At 38.7% G+C, this 10,475-nt stretch overlaps 1 pseudogene; it reads left to right on the forward strand.

The window, feature by feature from the left end:
• The first annotated feature begins 6,972 nt into the window (after positions 1 to 6,972).
• On the forward strand, positions 6,973 to 7,129 carry LOC132228833 (U2 spliceosomal RNA; annotated as a pseudogene).
• The last annotated feature ends 3,346 nt before the right edge of the window (positions 7,130 to 10,475 follow it).

Here is a 10,475-nt window from a genome sequence, read left to right on the forward strand (position 1 = left end):
GAAATACAAATTGTATGTCTTTGTTTAGTTCTAAAAAGTCACATTTTGCTTCAAATAAATATGAATAATTTATAAATATATTCTTGTTGATTAAATAAATGAATGAGTTAATATGCATATAATTCTATTTTTATTGACTCAAGATTCAAGTAATTGTCCTATTCTAAAGATTGTTATAAAACGTAATTACTATCCAAATCAGTTCTTTAAAAGGAAGAACAATGGAACATTGTGACCTTTATCAAGTTTGTTTTCTGTGACCTTTGAGTGAATGCATAAATGACAACCAAACATTTCCTGCAAATAGTGACACAAAGAAGTGGCATTTATTGCTGACAGTGGCAGTGCAAGCATAACGAGGCATAGAAGAAGAGCATTCTGTTTTCATAGTATGAGATGTTTCATTGTCTAAAACAAACTGAAAGTATTTTCCTAGCTCTGCTCAACATGGTATTCAATAACCCTTGAGTGAAAAAGAATTCAAAGTTTATACCAGAGCCCACTATATACTTAGACATACATATAGATGTAAACTTAGACTTAAGCATGCATTTGTGCACACACACACACAGAGAATCCATTTAGAATCACTCATATTACTGTTTGAAATACTTTTTAAAAGAGAGAACGAGGATGAAAGAACTATGAGATAAATTACAAGGTAGAGGAAAAGAAGAGGTTGTTGCAATTAAACTAAAAAAAAATGTGAGGAAAAAATGGGCCTAGATGTACACTTTTGCCCTTGTTTAAAAAGATGGAGCCATGTATATCAGTAATGAGACCATCTGGTTAGAGAGGCATTCTAAGCAAGGTTGAAATAGAATAACCCTCAAGGATTGGCTTGTCAAATGCCTTTTTGAAATATGTAAGTATGTTAAATAACTGTTAACCAAAAATCTTCCTATCTCTATCATCCAAACTACACTTTGTTTCTGCAAACAGGGACTTCTAGGACACAGATGTTGATACCTCCATATAATAAAAACTAAAAAGGCTTGAGATACTTTGATGTGAAATTAGATTTTTTTAAAAATAACACAGGCTTTCATTCTGCAGGATAAAGAAAAATAAATTATAAGCATCCCATTAATGTGAAATAGAAAGATCTTGAAAATTTTCTAGTAAATGAGGAATAGTAAACAAAATTTTTATGCAATAACTATTAACATTTATATTCTTTATTAAGGAAAACAATTTTTCATAAGATAAAAATCATTTTATACCTATTATCCTCTTGTTCCTAAAACCCCCATAATGTTTAAAATTCCTCAATGCCCAATTCTAACACCACCAATAGCTAGAGTGAAAACTAGGAAAAGCATGGTTGACTATTAATAATTAATCCCTGGTCTGGGTCAACATTGCCTCATTATATATTTGAAAATTCTGGACCTTAAGATGGGAAAAATTTTGTTGGCACTCTCATTCATTGGTTGTCACTCTAGTTCATTTAGAAAAGGAATGGAGGGCCATGAAGAATTGGGTAACATAGGTCCTCTAGAGGCTAAGAATTGGCTAGAACTAATAGGTCACATTGCTGGCAGGTATGTTTCCACTGTCTTTTGGAAACACCTTGCTCCACAGCCATCAAATAAAGAGCATGATCCCTACGATGATCGCTTCTCCTACACCTGACACCTCTTCACCGTTGCTTGTGTAAGGACAGTAGCAATGCAGAGCACACCTGGATGTTCCAGTGTGTCTGACTTGTTGAATCTAGATCATAAAACGTCATCCCAGCTGCCCTGTAGTTTGGGAAGATGAGGACTGTCTAATAATGTATAAAATTAACAAAATATAGAGAAAGTAATTAAAAGCTACTAAGTGATGAATTATGACAAATACCGACTACTGTCAGGCTTAACAGAATACTGCTCTCACAAGCCTTGGTTTTGCCCACATTTACAACATTTACCTCTCTAAAGGGTGTTATATTAGGGACTAAAGTAAGCCAAGCTAGAAAAAAATAGTTCCTTATTGACATGACTTTGCTTAACATTCTTTTCCCAGAAGTAAATTCATTATCTCCTGTTACAATGGCTCTTCCCATGTGTTTAGACATGTTCATTTCTCCCTCTTTAATTAACCAACATATAATCCTATCTAATAAAGAGGTAATATGCAAATTGACCGTCCCACAAGATGACTGCTCCCATGTGCTCAAAGATGGCCACCACAAGATGGCTCACAGGGGAAGGCAGTTGTGGGCAATCAGACCAGCAGGGGAGGGCAGTTATGGGGAACCAGGCCAGCAGGAGAGGGCAGTTAGTGGTGACCAGGCCAGCAGGGGAAGGCAGTTGGGGGTGACTGGGCAGGCAAGGCAGGGCAGTTGTGGGCAATCGGGCCAGCAGGGGAGCAGTTAGGCATTGATCAGGCTGGCAGGGGAGTGGTTAGGGGGCAATCAGGCAGGCAGGCAGGCGAGCGGTTGGGAACCAGCAGTCCTGGATTGTGAGAGGGATGTCCCACAGGGATCGGGCCTAAACCGGCAGTTGGACATCGCATGAGGGGTTCCAGATTGGAGAGGATGCAGGCTGGGCTGAGAGACACACACCCCAGTGCATAAATTTCATGCACCGGGCCTCTAGTTTAGTAAATAATCCTTTATTTGACTGATCTACTACTGCAATCTTCCTTTTTGTTTTTCTCTATATCTTTCACTGATTGTATTTTTAAAAATTCTGCTATCATTCTTCTTATGTTCCTCTTTCTAAGAGCTCCTTGGCTCCTATCCTCGCTATTCCACTGTAGCTTCACTCCTGAATATCAAAAATGACCAGCTCCTCATGAAGTCTTTTGGGCCCACATTCTCCTTGACTTCTTTGATGCAAATGGTGCCATAAATAATCTTCTGGAAGCTCTTCCCGTATTCCTTTTCTGGAATTCTTCCTGTTTTCCCCACTTGATCTTTGCTATCTATGTTTGTATCTTTATTACTTCATCTCTGGTGGCAGCTCCTAAAATTCTGTCTTCAAGCTTCTCTTTTCTCTTAATTATATCTCTTAATGAGATCACTCCACTCACTATTTTACATTGACTTATTCACCTATTCCCTCATTTACTCAACACATATTAACTGATGGCAGGCACTCTGCTAGGATCTGGTAATAAAAGGTAAATGAGTGGCCCTGACCTCAGGGAACTCAGGGTCTCATAGGAAAGCACACATAACAGCTGAACGTATGTAAATATGGCTTTGCATGGCCTTGGAATCATTTAAGGGATAGGTGATGGGAAATGTAGTCAAATGCAAGTGTGAACCCTCTAGAAGAAATGACAATACCACTTTCATAAGGATTCTCTCCTTTAATGTTTATAATTGTTTTAATTATAGTATAGTTGACATATAACATTGTATTAATTTCAGGTATTTTACACAGTGAATTAGTATTTATACACCTTATAATAGGATACCACAATTTGTCTAACAGCCATCTGTCACCATACAAAGTTACTACGATGTATACTATTTTCACTATGTTGTACATTACTTCCCCATGACTTACTTTATAACTGGATGTCTTGCACTTGTGTGTTTTCATTAGTTCCACCTTTCTTCCTCCCTGCTAGATACCTGCCCTTCAATGCCTTTTTAAAAATGTATTGTATTGTTATTTTACAGAGAGGAAGGAAGAGGGATAGAAAGTTAGAAACATCGATGAGAGAGAAACATTGATCAGCTGCCTCCTGCACACTCCCTACTGGGTACGTGCCTGCAACCAAGGTATATGCTTGCCTGGAACCGAACCTGGGACCCTTGAGTCCACAGGCCGATGCTCTACCCACTGAGCCAAACTGGTTAGGGCCCCAAAATACCTTTGAATAAATGATGTTTAAAACCAAACTTTTTATTCTCACTCCTGCATTTACAGTGGGGCCTTGACTTACGAGTGTCCCGACTAACGAGTTTTTCGAGATACGAGCTGTCTCTTGGCCGATTTTTTGCTTTGAGTTGCAAGCTAAAATTCGGGTTAGGAGCCAGCTTCAGATACCCCACCACTAGTTGGCGCAGCGAACGTCACAGTGAATGCCACAACATCAGCCCAGCATCATGTGTCTCACTCGTTCACTTTATGATTTGACATACGAGTAATTTGAGTTATGAGCTCCGTCACGGAACAAATTAAACTTGTAAGTCAAGGCCCCACTGTATTCCCCTCCATATTTTCTAATTTATGGTGATAGTGTCAATGTTTATTTATCCAGACTAGCCCTAAACCTCTACCTCACTGAATTTGTCTCTCTGCCTCACTGTAAACTTGTCTCTCTGGCTCACTCTTTTTTATTTTATTATTTTATTTTATTTTATTTTATTTATTTTATTGTTTAAAGTATTACAAATAGTACATATGACTCCTCTTTTTCCCCACTGACCTTCCCTCAGCCACCCCTCCCCCTGCCCCTCCGGCACATGCCCTCACCACCCCACCCCCCCAGTGTCTTGTGTCCATTGGTTATGCTTATATGCATGCATACAAGTCCTTCGGTTGATCTCTTACCCCTCCTCCTAACACTTCACTCTTGACTTCTCTTTCACCAATGATTATTTTCTTTTTAATACTCAACCAACAATATGTTCATTGATTTGAGAGAGAGAGAGAGATTGCTATGTGAAAGAGAAACATCAATTGGTTGCCTCCTTCCCACACACTGACCTTGGATCAAACCCAAAACCTAGTTGTGTGTCCTGATCAGGAATCAAGCCCACAACTTTTTGGTGTATGGAATGATGATCCAACCAACTGAGCCAACCAGTTGGGGAAACATTAATTCATTTTTTAAAAACTAGTGGTCTACCAGGTAATAATTAATATAACTGTGCAGCTGTAGGCTGACTATTTTTGTCCCAGTTTCCTCCTTTTTAAAATGAGTATAGTGTTTCTTATATCACAGGGTTGTTGTCAAAATAAAATGAGATCATTTCCTGGAATATATCAAGCATTGATTGCATGTCATCTATTATTACTCATAATTCTTATGTTGCTTATTTTCACTTTCTATTCTTACTATCTTAACTGTGGCTTGAATTTTAGTCACTCATATCTGCAGCCATTGTACTAAATGAACTAAATCCAACAGAATAAGGTCACAAAGTCCCTCATTTCCTTTATCCCACTGTCTCTTCACACTTTTTCTGTAGATAAATTCCATCCTAGTCTCTCAATGAAATCTGTCAAGTTAAAGAGCTTCTCAGTTCCTCTGATTCATAAGAATACTTAATTTGGTAATAATAACTCCATATTTAATAATAATAATAATAATTTCAAGATCTTTTCCCTCCATCGTCTTGACAGTACAATAAATCTGTAAACATGTGGAGTGAGGGATATTGTATGGGGGACTTCATGGTTTTTTAGTTGGCCAGCTCCTCCCTCAACTCACATGTTGCTATTGCAGACCCCTCCAAGGTTAGCCCCCAGGGAAGAAAGAATTAGGGCCTATACTGTGGTGGTCTAATGTTTGTAGGAGAAGGATTCAAAACTGACACTCTGTTGCTGGTGTATTCAGCTCTTCTGCAATGACTTTGACATAAATAGCTTCTCTAGGAGGTCATCCATAACTCTCTCCTCCAGTCCCTGGGCCTCAGGTGGCCTCACTCCTCTACTAGGTCACTTCCTTCTTCCCAGTGGGGCCTTGGGCATTCTAAAAGCACCCCTGAATTTACTTCTCTCTCTCTCTCTCTCTCTCTCTCTCTGTCTCTCTCTCTCTCTCTCTTTTCACTTCCCTCCTCTCTCTCTCTCTCTCCCTCTTTAAAAATTCTGCCATTTTTTATTTTGCAATTAAATCAACATACAATATTATATTAGTTTCAGGTGTACACATAAATGATTAGACATCATATAATTAATAAGTAATCTTTCTAATAAATCTTGTACCCATTTGTAATCATATATAGTTATTACAATATTATTGACTATATTCCCTATGCTGCACTGTACTTTACATCTCCACGACTATTCTGTAACTACCAATTTGTACTTCTTAATTCCTTCACCTTTTTCACACATTCCCCCAAACCACCTCCCATCTGGAAACCATCAAAATGTTCTCTTTAGCTAGGAGTTTGTTTCTATTCTGCTTGTTAGTTTATTTTTTAGATTCAATTTTTTAATAGATACATAATTATTGCCATTTAATTGTTCATAGTTTTTATCTTTTTTTATTATTTTTTTCTTAGGAAAGACCCTTTAACATTCTATCTAATACTGGTTTGGTGGTGATAAACTCCTTCAGCTTTTTTTTTTTTTTTTTTTTTTTTTTTGTCTGTGAGGGTAGAGTAATCTTGGCTGTAGGTCCTTGCTTTTATTTTTCTTTTTTAAATACCTATTTTATTGATTTCAGAGAGAAAGAAAAAGATAGAAACATCAATGATTAAATAGAATGATTGATCCTCTGCCTCTTGCACGCCCCCCACTGAGGATCGAGCCTGCAGCCTGGGATGTGCCCTGACCAGGAATAAAACCATGACCTTCGGGTTCATAGGTCCACATGATGGCTTGGTGCTCTTCATCACTTAGAATATTTCTTGCCAATCCCTTCTGGCTTGCAAAGTTTCTGTTGAGAACTTAACTGAAGGTCTTATGGGAGCTCCCTTTGTAGGTAACTACTGCTTTTCTCTTGCTGCTTTTAAGATTTTCTGTCTTTAACCTTTTGCATATTAATTATGATGTGTCTCATTGTGGACCTCTTTGGGTTCATCTTGTTTGGAACTTTCTGTGCTTACTGGACTTATATGTCTATTTTCTTCACCAAGTTAAGGGAATATTTCTGTTTTTATTATTCCAAGAAAGTTTCAACAGAAATTTTGCAAGCCAGAAGGGATTGGCAAGAAATATTCTAAGTGATGAAAAGCACCAAGTCATCATGGCTCCGTGGTTGAGTGTGGATCTATGAACCAGAGGTCATGGTTTGATCTCTGGTCAGGGCACATCCCAGGTTGCAGGCTCACTCTCTCTTCTCCTTCTGGCACCCCATATCGCTTCTCGGCATTTTGGCTAAGATCAAGTGTAGTATCCTTCTGGCACCCCATGATTAAATTTTTGATATGCTTGAAGTTGTCCCAGAGGTTTTTTACTCTCATTTTTATTTTATTTTTTATTTTCGCTATTCTGATTAGGTGTTTATCCCAAATAGCTGTTTATATTTTGGTTTCTTCTACTTTACTATTGATTCCCTGTAAATTATTATTCATTTCAGTTAGTGTATCCTTCATTTCTGACTGGTTCTTTTTTATGGTTTCCATGTCTATGTTATGGATGAAGTTCTCTCTAAGTTCATCTACTCTTCCCCTTATAACAGTGTTTTGAACTCTGCATCTAGTAGATTCCTTGTTTCCATTTAGTTTAGTTCTTTTTATGGAGTTTTGTTCTGTTCTTTCATTTGGGACATGTTTCTTTGTTTTCTTAATTTGACAGCTTCCCTGTGTTTATTTCTATGTATTAGGTAGAGTTGCTATGTCTCCCAGGTTTGGCAGAATGGCTTAATGTAGTAGGTGACCTGTAGTGTCCCCATTCACCTGAGCTGGGCTCTCCATTTGTGCTGTCCTCCTCATGTGGGCTATGTTTATCCTCCCATTGAGCCTTGATTGCTGTTGGCTTGTCAATGGGAGGGACATACCCCCAGGCCAATCAGCTGCAAGTACTGTCTGCGACTACTATGGAGGATCAGCTGTGCAGTGGGCTTACTTACAAAGAAGGGCTTACTTCAGTAGGCTCTGGTGCCCACTGAGTTTGCCACTTGCGTGTGTTGCTTGTGGAGGTGGTTGGGTGGTGCTTTGACATGGTCTGAAACTGTCCACCAAGTGTGCTGGCTCTGCCTAGGGCCACCCCGAATGAGTTGCAAAGTGATCTGAAGATGGCTTCTACTTGTGCTGGGCTCAGAGGTGCCCAGTAGAAGCTAATTATGAACCAAAGCCAGCTGCTACTAGCACTAGGCCTTGGGCCACTTATTGAGGGCATGCCAACACCAGATGCTGCTTGTTTGAAAGATTTTAGAAAAATCTGAAGCATGAGCCAAGACAGGCGATTCATATGGAAAAACCACTGGAAACAGCTTGGGTGAGCCCAAACATTGGGGGCTGGGTCTCAGGGAATCAGCAGGGCAGGGTGAACAGTCAAAACGAGGCTGATGGAGACTTGGATATGTGTCCACTTGCCAACTCTGTGGGGGATGACTTGGAGAAGAAACAATGGCCTCTGGCAGTACTTCTATCTGGGAGAAAGCTGCCCCTCCAGCTTGCCCTGATGCCAGACAGTTTACTTCCTCCCCGTATGTTCCTGGTGGCTTTCCAGCTGTTGCCCCAGTGCTGAAGCTCAGAGTTAATGAATCTGAGTAAGTCCATGCCCTACTCAGCATCGTAAGAGAAACTGCACGAGACTCCTACAGCCCTCCATCTCATTACAATTCCTGCTGTTTTTCTCAGCCAGAGATTATAGGGATTTTTCTCCCTGGAACTGGAACCTTGGACTATGGGGCTTGGTGTGGGGCTGTGATCCCTTGTTCCTCAGGGGGGACTTCCACAGCAAAGATACCCTTCCAATTTTATCCACTACATGTCTGTGTGAGACTAGCCCCTTCCATATTGAATCTCTGCCCCTCTACCAGTCTCTATGTGATTCCTTCTTTGCATCCTTATTTATAGGACTTCTGTTCAAATGGTTGATCTGTATTTTAGTTGTAATTTTGATGAGGTTGTGGGAGAATGCTAGTACCATGTTTATCTACATGCTATTTTGACTGGAAGCTCAAAACTCTGCCATATTAAGTTACTAGCCACAAGTTGTCATCTTAAGATTTCCCAAATATGTATAAGAACATTCCCCTATATCCCTGACATTAGGACCTAGATAATAACTATGAAGCTTTTCAAAGTATTCCCTTGAAGCTCTTCACATATGCTTTAAGTTGAATGGAAGAACCTCAGAAGCAAGAAGAAATGCTCCAGAGTTCCAGCAATTCCTCCAGAAGAATCCTACGCATTAACTCCATTGCCCTCCTGACCAGTCCCTAGCCCTGCTTCATTTATGCCTGAGAGAAGCAACGGACCTCATAAGGCAGTATGGGCATAGTGCCTTGGCAAGTCCTACAAACAAATCTTGTAGCACTTGGTACCCATTGTTCTCATTCTTAGGCCCTTATGCTAAAAGTGAGAACAAAAATCCGTCTTTAATATCCCATTACATTTGTATTAGTGTGTTCTCCATGAAACTCATCTCTGTGTCTACAATTTCCCCCCATCAACCAGACAGAACTCCCTCAAGCATTGCTTTATAAAGCTCCTCAGCTTAAAAACTCCCAGTGAGTCCCACTACCCGCCGAGGAGCTCTGCTACTTGTATAGGTCTACAGACATTTCATGCTCGGCTCATCTTTAATACTTAAAAATAAGTTCCTTTCCCAAGTGGTTCTCAAATCATTACCATTACTTTTTAATAACTAAGAGAGAACAATCTATTAACAATTAATTAGAGTAAATGAAAGGGGACTCTCCCTGCATAGATGAAAGCAAACTGTTCATGTTTAGGGAAGATTTACTAAAGTACTTCAAACTGAAAGATAGGCAATCAAAAAAAGGTGGAAATATTTTCATCAAACTGTGACCAGAAATGATTAACAACTTCTCTGCAGATTAGAAGTGCAAATAAGGAGCAGCACTGGGCCTTGAAAAAATTAATTATAAGTATATATTATTTTATTCATAAAGAGATCTATTATAGTCTCTCTGTAGATTAGAAAACTAGAGTAATAAATAATTAGACTAGTTACATTTTTATTTTATAAATCGCTGTCATTTTCATAATGTCCCATTTTTTCTAACCAATTATTTGTATGTTACACTTATTGGAAAGCACCATACAGATGATATATTTTAAATATAGCCATACAGAAAATGTTTTACTAGTGAAGACTAATACAGTATCTCCATATGTTCAGAAACAGAGTTTTAATCAATTAATAGATTTTAAAAAAATAAGATGGTAAGAGTTCCTCAAGACTTTTTAATTCAGTCTATATTTTTTTAAATGACATGATGGGAGGGGATTGACGGAAGGGGGAAAAATGTGGCTTATGTTCTTATTCCAATAAAACCTAAAAATGCAAAAGTCTGAAATTAGCTAAAAACAGATGAATTGTGATTCTTATTTTTGATGAGTCATAGTATTCAAGAGGAGGGGTGTCTGAATATAGAATGAGGCTGTCCTAATTTCTTAATATCTTGAGGCCTTTTAATATATTACCTATATCTTTTTTTTTCCACTTGAAGAAAGAAATCATCTGACCTCTAAGAGGCACATTTTCAATAAATTTCATAAAACAGCAGGGGAGAATGCAGATTGAAAATGCAGTTCTAGCATCTTGCACTTTAAAAAGCTTTTAAAGGCTGTCTCATGCATTTATCTTCTAATAAAGAAGGATGCACAAGACACCTCGCATTCTACTCTGGTTGGTAAGTCAGTGATAATATTAAATCAATGGCAC

The sequence above is a fragment of the Myotis daubentonii genome, chromosome 2 (assembly GCF_963259705.1).
Source record: "Myotis daubentonii chromosome 2, mMyoDau2.1, whole genome shotgun sequence".
Taxonomy (NCBI): Eukaryota; Metazoa; Chordata; class Mammalia; order Chiroptera; family Vespertilionidae; genus Myotis; species Myotis daubentonii.